Below are 20,082 nucleotides of genomic sequence, written 5' to 3' on the forward strand. Positions count from 1 at the left end.
GGATGAATCATTGATGTGGTCTTCCATCTCCCCCAGTGACGGACGACACATGTTGACAGCAGAGAGGGAGACAAGCCACCATATATGCCAGGTCTCGAATTGATGACATAAAGTCCACTTTTGACCTGTCTTATTGGCCTTAAATTTCAAATGGAATAAACAAATGGTTAATGTGTTTTGGATGAAGTTGTTATTAAAGGTGTAATACAGAATTAGGTGAAGTATCCACTAACTATTCTTTAAATAACAGTAAAACCAGATGGAGGACAACAGGTGTGATTATGGGCTGCCATTAAAAAAATTCTAATGATTCAAAAACAGCATCCTCACTAAACTTTGACATATACCACTCTGTGATAAGTCAAATAGTCAAAATAATATTAAGTCAAAATAATTCATAGTTTCATTTTATTTTTACTCAAAAACAGGGTATACTTTTATGTAAACAACATTTTGGATGTATTCTATATCCAAAATGAGGGGAACATTTTGTAGTAATGGGTTGAACTGAAGACTAAAGGTGTAACACAGAATTGATTGACAAGTTATACTGTATGCTTTAAATAACAGTCAAACCAGGCGGGCTCATTTTGACCCCACAGGACAAAAGATGTAAGGCATGCGGGAGGGTTAATAAATATTTGAATATTTATTAATATTTTGACCATTAAATGCCTTCAGTAAGACCTATCAAACTTAAGTTATATGTTGTATGTTGTGTCCACCAGAGGGCAGTGTATCAGTCAATGTCTATAGATTGAGCTTTTCTTTTGTACATGCTGTTTATAAGAGGATATATTTTTCCCAATATATATTCTGAGTACTGGGGGGAAATGATTGGCTGAAGGAAAAGTGTCTGTTTCTCTCATTCTTTTTTTTTGTACACAAGATTTAAGATGAATAAAAATGTCTGCAAACTGTTCCACTGCTTGTGTGTATTATTTGGGACAGACTACAAAATGTAGAATATGAAGACACTCAATGCACTGAAGGAAGTGATACTGACTATGTAGTACATGTTGTTTTTAAATAAGTTTAACAATTCCACTGATAGAAGCAATAATTACAATATTTTACAGGTGCAAAACCACTTCTATTCAAACAGAAACAACTCAAAAATCCTATTAAAGAAATGAACAGGGAATGAGAATGAATTGACAAAACTGGCTATGAATGGAATTCCTGATCCTGAATATCTGAAATACGTGGCGTGGAATCCTTGGCCTGTAATGCCCATTGGTTAATCCAACTGAATCTCTGACCAATGAGCGAGCAGCTGTATTGTATTTAAACCTAATTCAGGACAGTCTGCTTTCTTGCAAAATGGGCAGAACTAAAGAAAACCGCGCCAGATGAGAAGAGAGAGAGAGGAGAGAGAGAGAGAGAGAGAGAGAGAGAGAGAGAGCCTGGTTCAGAGGGAGCCTGAGAGGAAGAGAGCTGCAGAGAGGGAGGGAGAAGGGAGCAGCTCTTCGTCCAGCAGCACCGTCACCCCCTCCTTCCCCCCGTAGGGAAGGAGAGGACAGCTCCACCAAAAACTGACGAGAAAGGCGAAGAGGAAGGAGCACCGGCAGGAAGTGGCTGACTATAAGACCGAGCGACATCAGAGGATAGTGGAGCGACAATGGAGGAGATTCCAGCAGAGACAGCTATTCCCTCCTCCTCCTACTCGTCCAGGTAGGACCCGTGTAATGGATTCATGTCTACAGCGTTTGCCAGGTGAAAGAGAGACTGCGAGAAAGCAGGCAGAGAGAGCGATGGTGAGAGAGAGAGAGAGAGAGAGAACAGCTCCTCCACCACCTCCACCATACAGGCTCTGGAGGATGCTGTGGAGCAGGAGTGCGTGGCCAGAGTGGCACAGTTTTAATAACTTTTTTTATTAAATGATTTTTTTAAACGGCTTGATTTTAAATTTATTAAAGAAAATAAAATGTATTGAGACACTATCTCATTGCAATTGTTTGAAGTCTTGTAAGAAACTACTTTGGGAGAGGAAGGGGAGACTGCAGCACAACCTGGAGGAAGTCGTCAGGCAAAAAGAGGAGAGAACCTGGCAGTGGGGCCTCCGGATGAATGAATGAATGGAATTCCTGAAATCAGAAATACGTGGCATGGAATCCTTGGCCTGTAATGCCCATTGGTTAATCCAATTAAATCTCTGACCAATGAGCGAGCAGCTGTGTTGTATTTAAACCTAATTCAGGACAGTCTGCTTTCTTGCAAAATGGAAAGAGGAAGAACTAAGAGAAAGCGCGCCAGACGGGGAGAGAGAGAGAGAGAGAGAGAGAGAGAGAGAGAGAGAGAGAGAGAGAGAGAGAGACCAGCTCAGCCTGAGCCTGAGAGGGAGAGAGCTGCAGAGTGGGAGGGAGAAGGGAGCAGCTCTTCTTCCAGCAGCACCGTGACCCCCTCGTTCCCCCCGTAGGGAAGGAGAGGACAGCCCAGAGCGGAAGCGGAGACTGCTGCAGAACCTGGAGGAACAACAGTGGGACCAGGAGGCGAAAAGGAGGCAGTGGGCCCTCAAAAGACCATCTGTAGTTTCTAAAGGGCTAGACCAAGTCACCAAAAGGCTTTTTGTTGTAAACACCCTCAAGATGCAGACCAAGAGAGGAAAGGTGAGCTTTTTTCTGCCATTTATATCTTGTTTTGAATTGGTACTGTTGTACATAGATCCAGTTCCATCTCACATTGGATTTACATTGCCTTTGTTTCATTTAGTTTGGAGAGGCCTCCCGACCACACCAGAAGTCCCGTACTCCCAGCCCTACCCTGTCAGATGCCTCTGACAACCTTTACCCCGTACCCTGGGGCTTTGAATCGAACTTGTCAGAGGAGGAGGAGGAGATGGAAGAGAGGGAGGAGGAGGAGGAGAGGGAGGAGATGGAGGAGGAGGAAGAGAGGCAGGAGAGGGAGGAGAGGAGGAGAATCTTCATCCCCCTCTTTGATTATTCTGATTAAACTTTTTTTTTATTTGTTTATGTTCAGTTGATTTTATTTAATTGTACAACTTATTTATATATAATTTTTAATTCAAACTGTTTATATATATATATACACCACTCTTTATCACTCTCTGGCTTCCTCTGAAGCTACACCTCACTCTGGCTTAGCACAGCCATTTAACACCTTACTGATGAGCTGGTCAGCTGATCAGCGGCAGGAGTGACATCACCAGCACACACCTGAAGAGGATCACACACACAGGCAGACCACACAGCAACACTAAACTAAACATGGTAGTAACAACAGTGATACTTAACATATGTGGTGTCTGAATTTCAACAAAGTTGTGAAAAGTCATATAAAGTCATATTATAGTTAAAGTCATAAAAAACAATAGTAGGCTATAGTATGTCGATAAAAGTCATAAAAAGCCCTTGACTATGGCTTTATTCAAGACATATTTTTCTGACATACTATGACTTTTTTTCTCCAAACAGTGTGCATATGTGTCTTTGGACCGTACCACCTGCACAGGTGATTATAGGCTGAGTTAACCTGAGCAAGCAACATCAACACTTAGTTTTCTGACATTGTTATTTATACATATATATACACACACACACACACACACACACACACACACACAACAATAGGCACCCCAAATATTATAAAAATGTCATTTACTGCACAACTACCTACCTATTGCTCTACACTTTAGGATTGGCCAGCCCCTCCCTACAGAAAGGCCCTAATCAGGCAAACCTGCATGCACTCTGCCTGATTAAGCTGGTGAGCAGCTGAGCTACCCCCCCACATCACAGGCACAACCATAGCAAACACTATGAACCCATGAAACCTGCTGAACAGGCCTATGTCAAATAAGAAAGTAACAAATACACTAAACCAATAAGCTCAAAGTAACATTACACTGCAGACACCAAACAGTATTCATTTTGGGAATAGGGAGGAAGGAAGCATAACTTCTTCTTCTTCTTCTTCTTCTTTGGGATTTTACAACAGCCGACATCCAAAAAGTTGCACTGCTGCCATCTATGGAACTAGCACCGTAGTGCATTATATCCTGTTATACAGCCCAGTGACTATTAAAAATTTGAACAAACAACGTTTTCCCCTCCCACTTGACCCTACTTCTAAAATACTTTTCAGAGATACTTCTTCCAAACCAATTTCTCGCAATTCTCTGAGTAGATCTTGTCTTTGTCGGTCATAATTTCTACAAGAAATCAAAACATGATGCACTAAGGAAGCCTCACATGGCTTACTGGGACACTTGACTCAGTTAAGGTTATCAATTTCAGGTGGGCTTCCCCCCCAGAGCCAGCCACCAAATGGGCGTGGCATCCATGGCCCGTAATGCCCGCTATAATCCACTAAATCTCTGACCAATGAGTGAGCAGCTGTGTTGTATTTAAACTAATTCAGGACAGTCTGCTTTCTGAGGCAGAACAAAGAGAAAGTGCGCCAGACTGAGCCTGAGCCTGAGCCTGAGAGAGAGAGAGAGAGAGAGAGAGAGAGAGAGAGAGAGAGAGAGAGAGAGAGAGAGAGAGAGAGAGAGAGAGAGAGAGAGAGAGAGAGAGAGAGAGAGAACGGAGCAGCTCTTCGTCCAGTAGCACCGTCACAACCTGTCCCCCAGCCTGCCGTCCTCTCCGTAGGGAAGGGGAGGACGGCCCAGAGCAGAAGCAGAATTCTGTAACTAGATTTGTTGGATATTGTGGAGATGAGAATGAGATTTGTATTCATTAGTTGTTTGTTTATGATTTAACAGAGTATACATCATCGCTATGAAGTTCAGGCAAAATACCATCTGAGGTGTCTAAAGGGCTAGACCAAGTCACCCAAAGGCTTTTTGTTGTAAACACCCCCCAGACAAAGACCAAGAGAGGAAAGGTGAGCTTTTCTTCTGCCATTTATATCTTGTTTTGGTAGGAACTGTTCTACACAGATCCAGTTCCATCTCACATTGTATTTACATTGCCTTTGTTTCCTTTTAGTTTGGAGAGGCTTCCCGACCACACCAGAAGTCCAACCACCACACCACCTGTCCCCCAGCCTGCCGTCCTCTCCGTAGGGAAGGAGAGGACGGCCCAGAGCAGAGTAGGGAAGACTGGGGCAGAACCTGGAGGAAGACCTGAGGAAGAAGGAGGTGAGAGCCTGTGTCTTTGGACCGTACCACCTGCACAGGTGATTATAGGCTGAGTTAACCTGAGCAAGCATCATCAACACTTAGTTTCTCAAAACATCACTACAATTACATCAGTTACTGCTGACATTACTATTTATACATATATGTACACACACAACAACCATAAGCACCCCAAATATTATTGTGAGGAGAAACCTTGTGCTGACTAGATCAGATGTCATGAGATCACTATCACTAGCATTAGTAAAGGACCAGAATCTGGGTGGATACATGTTTACCTTTATTAATTCTGTTTTATCTGTCATCCACAGACACCATACAGACTCTGGAGACTGCGCTGGAGCAGGAGCCAGCAAGGAGTCAACATTAAAAATGGGTGTCATGATTTTTTAAGCAGCTTGATTTTTATTAAATAAATTAAAATGTATTGAGACACTGTCTCATTGCAATAGTTTGAAGTCTTGTAAGAAACTACTTTGGGAACTACTTGTGTATATTGTTAGATGCAGCCCTTTTCACTGTGGATGTGTTCATGTCTTACCAGGACTATTCAGGAACCCAAAACACTGACCACATTGTTTACGCTAATGTCAAATTCAGATAACTTCAGATTTCCTGCTACTTTATACTTCTCCTCACTTTGTACTTGTTACTCCACGACATTAACAGACCTGCCAACCTGTAGGCATTTTGTGTAGTGAAATACGGTGATACGATTTGTCACTTTAAACTACGTGAAAAGTTCACTTGTTGACGTGCAGTAGCCGGCTAACACTTGATGGTATTAGGCTCAAACAGCGTAGCAGCCACGAGCATGCTGGGAAACTAAACTAAAAAGTTCGACCAATTACAGCGTTGAGTTCCTTCCTCTTAAATGTCAAGCGGGATATCTGCTACGGTCAGTGTATATTTTGGTCATTCAATTTTCATTTCATAAACAGGTATTAAAAAACAAAACAAAACTTCTTTTAAAAACCAGCTGGCTTTTAAAAGAAGTTCCTATCCTAACCAGCATAAAACGGATATATGTTGTTAGAATCAGAATGTGGTTGGTTTTATTCAGGGATGTATTTTAAGACGGTTTTATTTCCTTTAACCATGCAAGTAAGCAAAAAAAGTGTTCATTTTTACCGGAGGCTGTATTACCGAGGGTCAGCGGCGCTGCGCCCGGCTCTGGAGCACCGGAGCTGGCCTGGAAGCCAAAGAAGGATCGGCGGTGCTCCATATATACAGTATCTATAGCAACCAAACTTCACTGGCGAGACAAACGTGTGACGGTCAGGAAGACGTTTTGGCAGGGGGAAAAACTGATCAGAAAATGTAATGGAACGTTGTAGAAATGTAGTGGAGTAGAAAGTATAGATATTTGCTGCAAAATGTAACAAAGTAAAAACCACTCCATTTTGGCCCTATAAATAGTGATCAATCACCAAGTAACGCAGGATTTAATCAGTGTAATTGCTGATGTAAATTGCAGTGTTAGTGTTTCTTTGCATAGCCTACTATGATTTCGACAAATGATCAGAAATACATTACAGTAGAATACTATAATTGTAAATGACTGTAGAATTAAATAAAATGCAGTAACCAATTATTTGGAGCAAACTGTCATCACTCAAATGTGCGTAAGAGTACTCTTCAGTGTTCGTAGATTTTGTTCATAGCTAAGAACAAATCCAAGATCAGAAAACATTAGTGAATGTCAGAATCCTCGTAAAAAGTGCGTAAGTGGGGTTTAATAAAAAAAATTGTTTAGTTAGTATTATTAGTTAACACACAGTAGAATATACACAAGTCTCTGTCTCAGTCAGACAGACAATCCCTACCTGTCTCTGTCTCAGTCTGACAGACAGACAGTCCCTACCTGTCTCTGTCTCAGTCTGACAGACAGTCCCTACCTGTCTCTGTCTCAGTCTGACAGACAGACAGTCCCTACCTGCCTCTGTCTCAGTCTGACAGACAGACAGTCCCTACCTGTCTCTGTCTCAGTCTGACAGACAGACAGTCCCTTCCTGCCTCTGTCTCAGTCCGACAGACAGACAGTCCCTACCTGTCTCTGTCTCAGTCTGACAGACAGACAGTCCCTACCTGTCTCTGTCTCAGTCAGACAGACAGACAGTCCCTACCTGTCTCTGTTTTAGTCCGACAGACAGACAGTCCCTACTTGTCTCTGTCTCAGTCTGACAGACAGACAGTCCCTACCTGCCTCTGTCTCAGTCTGACAGACAGACAGTCCCTACCTGTCTCTGTCTCAGTCTGACAGACAGACAGTCCCTACCTGTCTCTGTCTCAGTCAGACAGACAGACAATCAGGGAGTGCTATCATCAAGCTCAACCATCAATTAGATTCTAATCAGGGTGTTAAACATACGGATAATTCTGAGTTTTTTCTCTGAATATTACCCCTCTCTCCCAGGTCTGGAACATTATCTTTTTTCCTACAACATCAAGCTGACAAGAAACTCTGCGGCAGATAAAGTTTCTGATCTTTCTGGAATGGTTTACTTGAGATCAAATGAGGGGGGTGTGGCCCATGAACTAAAATGAGTTGGACAGCCCTCTAACCATTAATTCAATTCAATTCAATTTATTTATATTATCAATTCATAACAAGAGTTATCTCAAGACACTTTACAGATAGAGTAGGTCTAGACCACACTCTATAATTTATAAGGCCCAACAATTCCAGTAATTCCTCCAAGAGCAAGCATTCAGTGTGACAGTGGTGAGGAAAAACTCCCTTTTAGGAAGAAACCTGGGACAGACCCAGACTCTTGGTAGGCGGTGTCTGACGGTGCCGGTTGGGGGGGTGATGAACAGTGGCGATAATAGTCACAATAAAGATAATGGAACAGTGACTAGAAATAGTAGCTGACCATTAGAAAGGTGCATGGAGACGGTGCGCCTACGTGAGGCTGAAGTGCCACGTGGTGGTGCCGGGGGGATAGTCTCCGTCCTGGTTCATAAACAGGAGGCCGAGCTGGATGATCTTCAGGAGGTCGATGTTCCACCTCAGCAGCTGGTACTAGTAGTCTAGTGTGCTTCCAAACGCACCGATTGGCAGGACAACCACTCCGGGGAATTCTGGGTCCTGGTGAAAAATAAAAAGACATTAACAGAAAAAAAATATTTCTCAGCAGTGAGCACTAGAGTGGAATAGGGATCAGCCAATTATCGGCCCTGGCCAATTATCTGGGCTAATATTTGGCCATATCAAATGTGATTAGGTTATCAGGGTTTTATTTTAACCATAACCGATAAAGTTAGTTATAATAAAGTGAGCTACTTTGGCTCTGCTACAGCTCTGTAAACACTTATCAATAATCTGTTAGCATGTTTAGACTTCAGATGACTATTTCCTTCTTTGTTGGACTCTGTATTCTGTTTAGAGTTTCGGTTTTATTACATACTTGCTTAAAGCATTTCAAATAACTTTTGTGTTGGAGTTTGTATCATTCCAAAATGTTAATTTAGATTTTTTTTTAGATCCTCTTGCAATGAAGACGGATATCAAAAAGCAAAATAGAGACAAATGAGCTGATTAAGAACTATAATCCTTCAAATGTAAGTGTTTCTGCTTCAAAATGTATTTTAATATTATATTTAACAGTTTACATTTAAATAAACACTGATGACTGACAAATGTAAAAAAAAATAATGATATGAACATTAAATCTGACCAACAGGAGTGATATTCAAATGTGTCGGGGGTTTATCCCACTACCACTATGTATAGACATAACCTAACCCTATATATACTAGTGCTGTCAGTTAAACGCGTTATTAACGGCGTTAAAGCAAACCCATTTTAACGGCGTCAATTTTTTTATCGCGAGATTAACGTTCTTTTTGGCCAAGCAAACTTTGTCGTTTTTTTCACATTCTGTTGCAACAACTAGTAACGTTAGAAAAACTACAACACCACACCGGCTCTAGTTTGGGCTTGGAGCCAGTCAAAGAGTAGTAGGCTAACAGTAGGTTTTGAGTGGATGGCAAGCGAGAGACGCCGAAATGGATGCCAATAAGATTCCGAATGGAAAGATGACTTTTAAAATGTTGTGGAGGGGGACAGTAGTCTCACCTGACCCGTCTTATACATGGCCGTAGAGGGGGACAGTAGTTTCACCTGACCCGTCTTACACATGGCCGTCGAGGAGGACAGTAGTCTCACCTGACCCGTCTTATACATGGCTGTAGAGGGGGACAGTAGTTTCACCTGACCCATCTTACACATGGCCGTCGAGGAGGACAGTAGTCTCACCTGACCGTCTTATACATGGCCGTCGAGGAGGACAGTAGTTTCACCTGACCGTCTTATACATGGCCGTCGAGGAGGACAGTAGTCTCACCTGACCCGTCTTATACATGGCCGTCGAGGAGGACAGTAGTTTCACCTGACCCGTCTTATACATGGCCGTCGAGGAGGACAGTAGTCTCACCTGACCGTCTTACACATGGCCGTCGAGGAGGACAGTAGTTTCACCTGACCCGTCTTACACATGGCCGTCGAGGAGGACAGTAGTCTCACCTGACCGTCTTATACATGGCCGTCGAGGAGGACAGTAGTTTCACCTGACCGTCTTATACATGGCCGTCGAGGAGGACAGTAGTCTCACCTGACCCGTCTTACACATGGCCGTCGAGGAGGACAGTAGTCTCACCTGACCGTCTTATACATGGCCGTCGAGGAGGACAGTAGTTTCACCTGACCCGTCTTACACATGGCCGTCGAGGAGGACAGTAGTCTCACCTGACCGTCTTATACATGGCCGTCGAGGAGGACAGTAGTTTCACCTGACCGTCTTATACATGGCCGTCGAGGAGGACAGTAGTCTCACCTGACCGTCTTACACATGGCCGTCGAGGAGGACAGTAGTCTCACCTGACCCGTCTTATACATGGCCGTCGAGGAGGACAGTAGTCTCACCTGACCGTCTTATACATGGCCGTCGAGGAGGACAGTAGTCTCACCTGACCGTCTTATACATGGCCGTCGAGGAGGACAGTAGTCTCACCTGACCGTCTTACACATGGCCGTCGAGGAGGACAGTAGTTTCACCTGACCCGTCTTATACATGGCCGTCGAGGAGGACAGTAGTCTCACCTGACCCGTCTTACACATGGCCGTCGAGGAGGACAGTAGTTTCACCTGACCCGTCTTACACATGGCCGTCGAGGAGGACAGTAGTCTCACCTGACCGTCTTATACATGGCCGTCGAGGAGGACAGTAGTCTCACCTGACCCGTCTTACACATGGCCGTCGAGGAGGACAGTAGTTTCACCTGACCCGTCTTACACATGGCCGTCGAGGAGGACAGTAGTCTCACCTGACCCGTCTTACACATGGCCGTCGAGGGGGACAGTAGTTTCACCTGACCGTCTTACACATGGCCGTCGAGGAGGACAGTAGTCTCACCTGACCGTCTTACACATGGCCGTCGAGGAGGACAGTAGTTTCACCTGACCGTCTTATACATGGCCGTCGAGGAGGACAGTAGTTTCACCTGACCGTCTTATACATGGCCGTCGAGGAGGACAGTAGTCTCACCTGACCCGTCTTACACATGGCCGTCGAGGAGGACAGTAGTCTCACCTGACCGTCTTATACATGGCCGTCGAGGAGGACAGTAGTCTCACCTGACCGTCTTATACATGGCCGTCGAGGAGGACAGTAGTTTCACCTGACCGTCTTATACATGGCCGTCGAGGAGGACAGTAGTTTCACCTGACGCGTCTTATACATGGCCGTCGAGGAGGACAGTAGTCTCACCTGACCGTCTTATACATGGCCGTCGAGGAGGACAGTAGTTTCACCTGACCGTCTTAACATGGCCGTCGAGGAGGACAGTAGTCTCACCTGACCGTCTTATACATGGCCGTCGAGGAGGACAGTAGTTTCACCTGACCGTCTTACACATGGCCGTCGAGGAGGACAGTAGTCTCACCTGACCGTCTTATACATGGCCGTCGAGGAGGACAGTAGTTTCACCTGACCGTCTTATACATGGCCGTCGAGGAGGACAGTAGTCTCACCTGACCGTCTTATACATGGCCGTCGAGGAGGACAGTAGTTTCACCTGACCCGTCTTACACATGGCCGTCGAGGAGGACAGTAGTTTTGCCTGACCCGTCTTACACATGGCCGTCGAGGTGGCCAGTAGTTTCACCTGACCGTCTTATACATGGCCGTCGAGGAGGACAGTAGTCTCACCTGACCCGTCTTACACATGGCCGTCGAGGAGGACAGTAGTCTCACCTGACGCGTCTTATACATGGCCGTCGAGGAGGACAGTAGTCTCACCTGACCGTCTTATACATGGCCGTCGAGGAGGACAGTAGTTTCACCTGACCCGTCTTACACATGGCCGTCGAGGAGGACAGTAGTCTCACCTGACCGTCTTATACATGGCCGTCGAGGAGGACAGTAGTTTCACCTGACCCGTCTTACACATGGCCGTCGAGGAGGACAGTAGTCTCACCTGACCGTCTTATACATGGCCGTCGAGGAGGACAGTAGTCTCACCTGACCGTCTTATACATGGCCGTCGAGGAGGACAGTAGTTTCACCTGACCCGTCTTACACATGGCCGTCGAGGAGGACAGTAGTCTCACCTGACCCGTCTTACACATGGCCGTCGAGGAGGACAGTAGTTTCACCTGACCGTCTTACACATGGCCGTCGAGGAGGACAGTAGTCTCACCTGACCGTCTTATACATGGCCGTCGAGGAGGACAGTAGTCTCACCTGACCCGTCTTACACATGGCCGTCGAGGAGGACAGTAGTTTCACCTGACCCGTCTTACACATGGCCGTCGAGGAGGACAGTAGTCTCACCTGACCGTCTTATACATGGCCGTCGAGGAGGACAGTAGTTTCACCTGACGCGTCTTATACATGGCCGTCGAGGAGGACAGTAGTCTCACCTGACCGTCTTATACATGGCCGTCGAGGAGGACAGTAGTTTCACCTGACCGTCTTATACATGGCCGTCGAGGAGGACAGTAGTCTCACCTGACCCGTCTTACACATGGCCGTCGAGGAGGACAGTAGTCTCACCTGACCGTCTTATACATGGCCGTCGAGGAGGACAGTAGTCTCACCTGACCGTCTTATACATGGCCGTCGAGGAGGACAGTAGTTTCACCTGACCGTCTTATACATGGCCGTCGAGGAGGACAGTAGTCTCACCTGACCGTCTTATACATGGCCGTCGAGGAGGACAGTAGTCTCACCTGACCGTCTTATACATGGCCGTCGAGGAGGACAGTAGTTTCACCTGACCCGTCTTATACATGGCCGTCGAGGAGGACAGTAGTTTCACCTGACCGTCTTACACATGGCCGTCGAGGAGGACAGTAGTTTCACCTGACCGTCTTATACATGGCCGTCGAGGAGGACAGTAGTCTCACCTGACCCGTCTTACACATGGCCGTCGAGGAGGACAGTAGTCTCACCTGACCGTCTTATACATGGCCGTCGAGGAGGACAGTAGTCTCACCTGACCGTCTTATACATGGCCGTCGAGGAGGACAGTAGTTTCACCTGACGCGTCTTATACATGGCCGTCGAGGAGGACAGTAGTCTCACCTGACCCGTCTTACACATGGCCGTCGAGGAGGACAGTAGTTTCACCTGACCGTCTTATACATGGCCGTCGAGGAGGACAGTAGTCTCACCTGACCGTCTTATACATGGCCGTCGAGGAGGACAGTAGTTTCACCTGACCGTCTTATACATGGCCGACGAGGAGGACAGTAGTCTCATCTGCCCGTCTTACGCATGGCCGTCGAGGAGGACAGTAGTTTCACCTGACCGTCTTACACATGGCCGTCGAGGAGGACAGTAGTCTCACCTGACCGTCTTATACATGGCCGTCGAGGAGGACAGTAGTTTCACCTGACCGTCTTATACATGGCCGTCGAGGAGGACAGTAGTTTCACCTGACCCGTCTTATACATGGCCGTCGAGGAGGACAGTAGTTTCACCTGACCGTCTTATACATGGCCGTCGAGGAGGACAGTAGTCTCACCTGACCCGTCTTACACATGGCCGTCGAGGAGGACAGTAGTCTCACCTGACCGTCTTATACATGGCCGTCGAGGAGGACAGTAGTCTCACCTGACCGTCTTATACATGGCCGTCGAGGAGGACAGTAGTTTCACCTGACCCGTCTTACACATGGCCGTCGAGGAGGACAGTAGTCTCACCTGACCCGTCTTACACATGGCCGTCGAGGGGGACAGTAGTTTCACCTGACCCGTCTTACACATGGCCGTCGAGGAGGACAGTAGTCTCACCTGACCGTCTTATACATGGCCGTCGAGGAGGACAGTAGTTTCACCTGACCCGTCTTACACATGGCCGTCGAGGAGGACAGTAGTCTCACCTGACCCGTCTTACACATGGCCGTCGAGGAGGACAGTAGTCTCACCTGACCGTCTAATACATGGCCGTCGAGGAGGACAGTAGTTTCACCTGACGAGGAGGACAGTAGTTTCACCGGACCGTCTTATACATGGCCGTTGAGGAGGCCAGTAGTTTCACCTGTCGCGTCTTATACATGGCCGTCGAGGAGGACAGTAGTCTCACCTGACCGTCTTATACATGGCCGTCGAGGAGGACAGTAGTTTCACCTGACCCGTCTTACACATGGCCGTCAAGGGGGACAGTAGTCTCACCTGACCGTCTTATACATGGCCGTCGAGGAGGACAGTAGTCTCACCTGACCGTCTTATACATGGCCGTCGAGGAGGACAATAGTCTCACCTGACCGTCTTATAGATGGCCGTCGAGGAGGACAGTAGTTTCACCTGACCCGTCTTACACATGGCCGTCGAGGGGGACAGTAGTCTCACCTGACCGTCTTATACATGGCTGTTTATGAGGACAGTAGTTTCACCTGACCCGTCTTACACATGGCCGTCGAGGAGGACAGTAGTCTCACCTGACCGTCTTATACATGGCCGTCGAGGAGGACAGTAGTTTCACCTGACCCGTCTTACACATGGCCGTCGAGGAGGACAGTAGTCTCACCTGACCGTCTAATACATGGCCGTCGAGGAGGACAGTAGTTTCACCTGACGCGTCTTACACATGGCCGTCGAGGAGGACAGTAGTTTCACCTGACCGTCTTATACATGGCCGTCGAGGAGGACAGTAGTTTCACCTGACCCGTCTTACACATGGCCGTCGAGGAGGACAGTAGTCTCACCTGACCGTCTTATACATGGCCGTCGAGGAGGACAGTAGTCTCACCTGACCGTCTTATACATGGCCGTCGAGGAGGACAGTAGTTTCACCTGACCGTCTTATACATGGCCGTCGAGGAGGACAGTAGTCTCACCTGACCGTCTTATACATGGCCGTCGAGGAGGACAGTAGTCTCACCTGACCGTCTTATACATGGCCGTCGAGGAGGACAGTAGTTTCACCTGACCCGTCTTACACATGGCCGTCGAGGAGGACAGTAGTTTCACCTGACCGTCTTACACATGGCCGTCGAGGAGGACAGTAGTTTCACCTGACCGTCTTATACATGGCCGTCGAGGAGGACAGTAGTCTCACCTGACCCGTCTTACACATGGCCGTCGAGGAGGACAGTAGTCTCACCTGACCGTCTTATACATGGCCGTCGAGGAGGACAGTAGTCTCACCTGACCGTCTTATACATGGCCGTCGAGGAGGACAGTAGTTTCACCTGACCCGTCTTACACATGGCCGTCGAGGAGGACAGTAGTTTCACCTGACCCGTCTTACACATGGCCGTCGAGGTGGCCAGTAGTTTCACCTGACCGTCTTATACATGGCCGTCGAGGAGGACAGTAGTCTCACCTGACCGTCTTATACATGGCCGTCGAGGAGGACAGTAGTTTCACCTGACCCGTCTTACACATGGCCGTCGAGGAGGACAGTAGTCTCACCTGACCGTCTTATACATGGCCGTCGAGGAGGACAGTAGTTTCACCTGACCGTCTTACACATGGCCGTCGAGGAGGACAGTAGTCTCACCTGACCGTCTTATACATGGCCGTCGAGGAGGACAGTAGTTTCACCTGACCGTCTTATACATGGCCGTCGAGGAGGACAGTAGTTTCACCTGACCCGTCTTACACATGGCCGTCGAGGAGGACAGTAGTTTCACCTGACCGTCTTATACATGGCCGTCGAGGAGGACAGTAGTCTCACCTGACCCGTCTTACACATGGCCGTCGAGGAGGACAGTAGTCTCACCTGACGCGTCTTATACATGGCCGTCGAGGAGGACAGTAGTCTCATCTGACCGTCTTATACATGGCGTCGAGGAGGACAGTAGTTTCACCTGACCCGTCTTACACATGGCCGTCGAGGAGGACAGTAGTCTCACCTGACCCGTCTTACACATGGCCGTCGAGGAGGACAGTAGTTTCACCTGACCGTCTTATACATGGCCGTCGAGGAGGACAGTAGTCTCACCTGACCGTCTTATACATGGCCGTCGAGGAGGACAGTAGTTTCACCTGACCGTCTTATACATGGCCGTCGAGGAGGACAGTAGTCTCACCTGACCCGTCTTACACATGGCCGTCGAGGAGGACAGTAGTCTCACCTGACCGTCTTATACATGGCCGTCGAGGAGGACAGTAGTTTCACCTGACCGTCTTATACATGGCCGTCGAGGAGGACAGTAGTTTCACCTGACCGTCTTATACATGGCCGTCGAGGAGGACAGTAGTTTCAACTGACCGTCTTATACATGGCCGTCGAGGAGGACAGTAGTCTCACCTGACCGTCTTATACATGGCCGTTGAGGAGGACAGTAGTTTCACCTGACGCGTCTTATACATGGCCGTCGAGGAGGACAGTAGTCTCATCTGACCGTCTTATACATGGCCGTCGAGGAGGACAGTAGTCTCACCTGACCGTCTTATACATGGCCGTCGAGGAGGACAGTAGTTTCACCTGACCGTCTTATACATGGCTGTCGAGGAGGACAGTAGTCTCACCTGACCCGTCTTACACATGGCCGTCGAGGAGGACAGTAGTCTCACCTGACCGTCTTATACATGGCCGTCGAGGAGGACAGTAGTTTCACCTGACCCGTCTTACACATGGCCGTCGAGGAGGACAGTAGTCTCACCTGACCGTCTTATACATGGCCGTCGAGGAGGACAGTAGTCTCACCTGACCCGTCTTACACATGGCCGTCGAGGAGGACAGTAGTCTCACCTGACCCGTCTTACACATGGCCGTCGAGGAGGACAGTAGTTTCACCTGACCGTCTTATACATGGCCGTCGAGGAGGACAGTAGTCTCACCTGACCGTCTTATACATGGCCGTCGAGGAGGACAGTAGTCTCACCTGACCGTCTTATACATGGCCGTCGAGGAGGACAGTAGTCTCACCTGACCGTCTTATACATGGCCGTCGAGGAGGACAGTAGTTTCACCTGACCCGTCTTACACATGGCCGTCGAGGAGGACAGTAGTCTCACCTGACCCGTCTTATACATGGCCGTCGAGGAGGACAGTAGTTTCACCTGACCCGTCTTACAAATGGCCGTCAAGGAGGACAGTATTCTCACCTGACCGTCTTATACATGGACGTCGAGGAGGACAGTAGTTTCACCTGACCCGTCTTACACATGGCCGTCGAGGAGGACAGTAGTCTCACCTGACCGTCTAATACATGGCCGTCGAGGAGGACAGTAGTTTCACCTGACCGTCTTACACATGGCCGTCGAGGAGGACAGTAGTTTCACCTGACCGTCTTATACATGGCCGTCGAGGAGGACAGTAGTCTCACCTGACCGTCTTATACATGGCCGTTGAGGAGGACAGTAGTTTCACCTGACCCGTCTTACACATGGCCGTCGAGGTGGCCAGTAGTTTCACCTGACCGTCTTATACATGGCCGTCGAGGAGGACAGTAGTCTCACCTGACCCGTCTTACACATGGCCGTCGAGGAGGACAGTAGTCTCACCTGACCGTCTTATACATGGCCGTCGAGGAGGACAGTAGTCTCACCTGACCGTCTTATACATGGCCGTCGAGGAGGACAGTAGTTTCACCTGACCGTCTTACACATGGCCGTCGAGGAGGACAGTAGTCTCACCTGACCGTCTTATACATGGCCGTCGAGGAGGACAGTAGTTTCACCTGACCGTCTTATACATGGCCGTCGAGGAGGACAGTAGTCTCACCTGACCGTCTTATACATGGCCGTCGAGGAGGACAGTAGTTTCACCTGACCGTCTTATACATGGCCGTCGAGAAGGACAGTAGTCTCACCTGACCCGTCTTACACATGGCCGTCAAGGAGGACAGTAGTCTCACCTGACCGTCTTATACATGGCCGTCGAGGAGGACAGTAGTTTCACCCGTCTTACATGGCCGTCGAGGAGGACAGTAGTTTCACCTGACCGTCTTATACATGGCCGTCGAGGAGGACAGTAGTCTCACCTGACCGTCTTATACATGGCCGTCGAGGAGGACAGTAGTCTCACCTGACCGTCTTATACATGGCCGTCGAGGAGGACAGTAGTTTCACCTGACCGTCTTACACATGGCCGTCGAGGAGGACAGTAGTTCACGCCTCTTACAGGCTGAGCCCGTCTTACACATGGCCGTCGAGGAGGACAGTAGTCTCACCTGACCGTCTTATACATGGCCGTCGAGGAGGACAGTAGTCTCACCTGACCGTCTTATACATGGCCGTCGAGGAGGACAGTAGTTTCACCTGACCGTCTTACACATGGCCGTCGAGGAGGACAGTAGTCTCACCTGACCGTCTTACACACGGCCGTCGAGGAGGACAGTAGTTTCACCTGACCCGTCTTACACATGGCCGTCGAGGAGGACAGTAGTCTCACCTGACCGTCTTATACATGGCCGTCGAGGAGGACAGTAGTCTCACCTGACCGTCTTATACATGGCCGTCGAGGAGGACAGTAGTTCACTGACCCGTCTACAGGGCCGTCAGGAGGACAGTAGTTTCACCTGACCCGTCTTATACATGGCCGTTGAGGAGGACAGTAGTTTCACCTGACGCGTCTTATACATGGCCGTCGAGAAGGACAGTAGTCTCATCTGACCGTCTTACACATGGCCGTCGAGGAGGACAGTAGTCTCACCTGACCATCTTATACATGGCCGTCGAGGAGGACAGTAGTCTCACCTGACCGTCTTATACATGGCCGTCGAGGAGGACAGTAGTTTCACCTGACCCGTCTTACACATGGCCGTCGAGGTGGCCAGTAGTCTCACCTGACCGTCTTATACATGGCCGTCGAGGAGGACAGTAGTTCACCTGACCGTCTTACATGGCCGTCGAGGAGGACAGTAGTTTCACCTGACCGTCTTATACATGGCCGTCGAGGAGGACAGTAGTTTCACCTGACCCGTCTTATACATGGCCGTCGAGGAGGACAGTAGTCTCACCTGACCGTCTTATACATGGCCGTCGAGGAGGACAGTAGTTTCACCTGACCCGTCTTATACATGGCCGTCGAGGAGGACAGTAGTCTCACCTGACCGTCTTATACATGGCCGTCGAGGAGGACAGTAGTCTCACCTGACCGTCTTATACATGGCCGTCGAGGAGGACAGTAGTCTCACCTGACCGTCTTATACATGGCCGTCGAGGAGGACAGTAGTTTCACCTGACCGTCTTATACATGGCCGTCGAGGAGGACAGTAGTCTCACCTGACCGTCTTATACATGGCCGTCGAGGAGGACAGTAGTTTCGCCTGACCCGTCTTACACATGGCCGTCGAGGTGGCCAGTAGTTTCACCTGACCGTCTTATACATGGCCGTCGAGGAGGACAGTAGTCTCACCTGACCCGTCTTACACATGGCCGTCGAGGAGGACAGTAGTCTCACCTGACCGTCTTATACATGGCCGTCGAGGAGGACAGTAGTTTCACCTGACCGTCTTATACATGGCCGTCGAGGAGGACAGTAGTTTCACCTGACCGTCTTATACATGGCCGTCGAGGAGGACAGTAGTCTCACCTGACCCGTCTTACACATGGCCGTCGAGGAGGACAGTAGTCTCACCTGACCGTCTTATACATGGCCGTCGAGGAGGACAGTAGTTTCACCTGACCGTCTTATACATGGCCGTCGAGGAGGACAGTAGTCTCACCTGACCCGTCTTACACATGGCCGTCGAGGAGGACAGTAGTCTCACCTGACGCGTCTTATACATGGCCGTCGAGGAGGACAGTAGTCTCATCTGACCGTCTTATACATGGCGTCGAGGAGGACAGTAGTTTCACCTGACCGTCTTACACATGGCCGTCGAGGAGGACAGTAGTCTCACCTGACCCGTCTTACACATGGCCGTCGAGGGGGACAGTAGTTTCACCTGACCCGTCTTACACATGGCCGTCAAGGAGGACAGTAGTCTCACCTGACCGTCTTATACATGGCCGTCGAGGAGGACAGTAGTTTCACCTGACCCGTCTTACACATGGCCGTCGAGGAGGACAGTAGTCTCACCTGACCCGTCTTACACATGGCCGTCGAGGAGGACAGTAGTCTCACCTGACCGTCTTATACATGGCCGTCGAGGAGGACAGTAGTTTCACCTGACGAGGAGGACAGTAGTTTCACCGGACCGTCTTATACATGGCCGTCGAGGAGGACAGTAGTTTCACCTGACGCGTCTTATACATGGCCGTCGAGGAGGACAGTAGTCTCACCTGACCGTCTTATACATGGCCGTCGAGGAGGACAGTAGTTTCACCTGACCGTCTTACACATGGCCGTCGAGGAGGACAGTAGTCTCACCTGACCGTCTTATACATGGCCGTCGAGGAGGACAGTAGTTTCACCTGACCGTCTTATACATGGCCGTCGAGGAGGACAGTACCGTCTTATACATGGCCGTCGAGGAGGACAGTAGTTTCACCTGACCGTCTTATACATGGCCGTCGAGGAGGACAGTAGTCTCACCTGACCCGTCTTATACATGGCCGTCGAGGAGGACAGTAGTCT

The sequence above is a fragment of the Sander lucioperca genome, chromosome 5 (genome assembly GCF_008315115.2).
Source record: "Sander lucioperca isolate FBNREF2018 chromosome 5, SLUC_FBN_1.2, whole genome shotgun sequence".
In the NCBI taxonomy this organism is placed as follows: Eukaryota; Metazoa; Chordata; class Actinopteri; order Perciformes; family Percidae; genus Sander; species Sander lucioperca.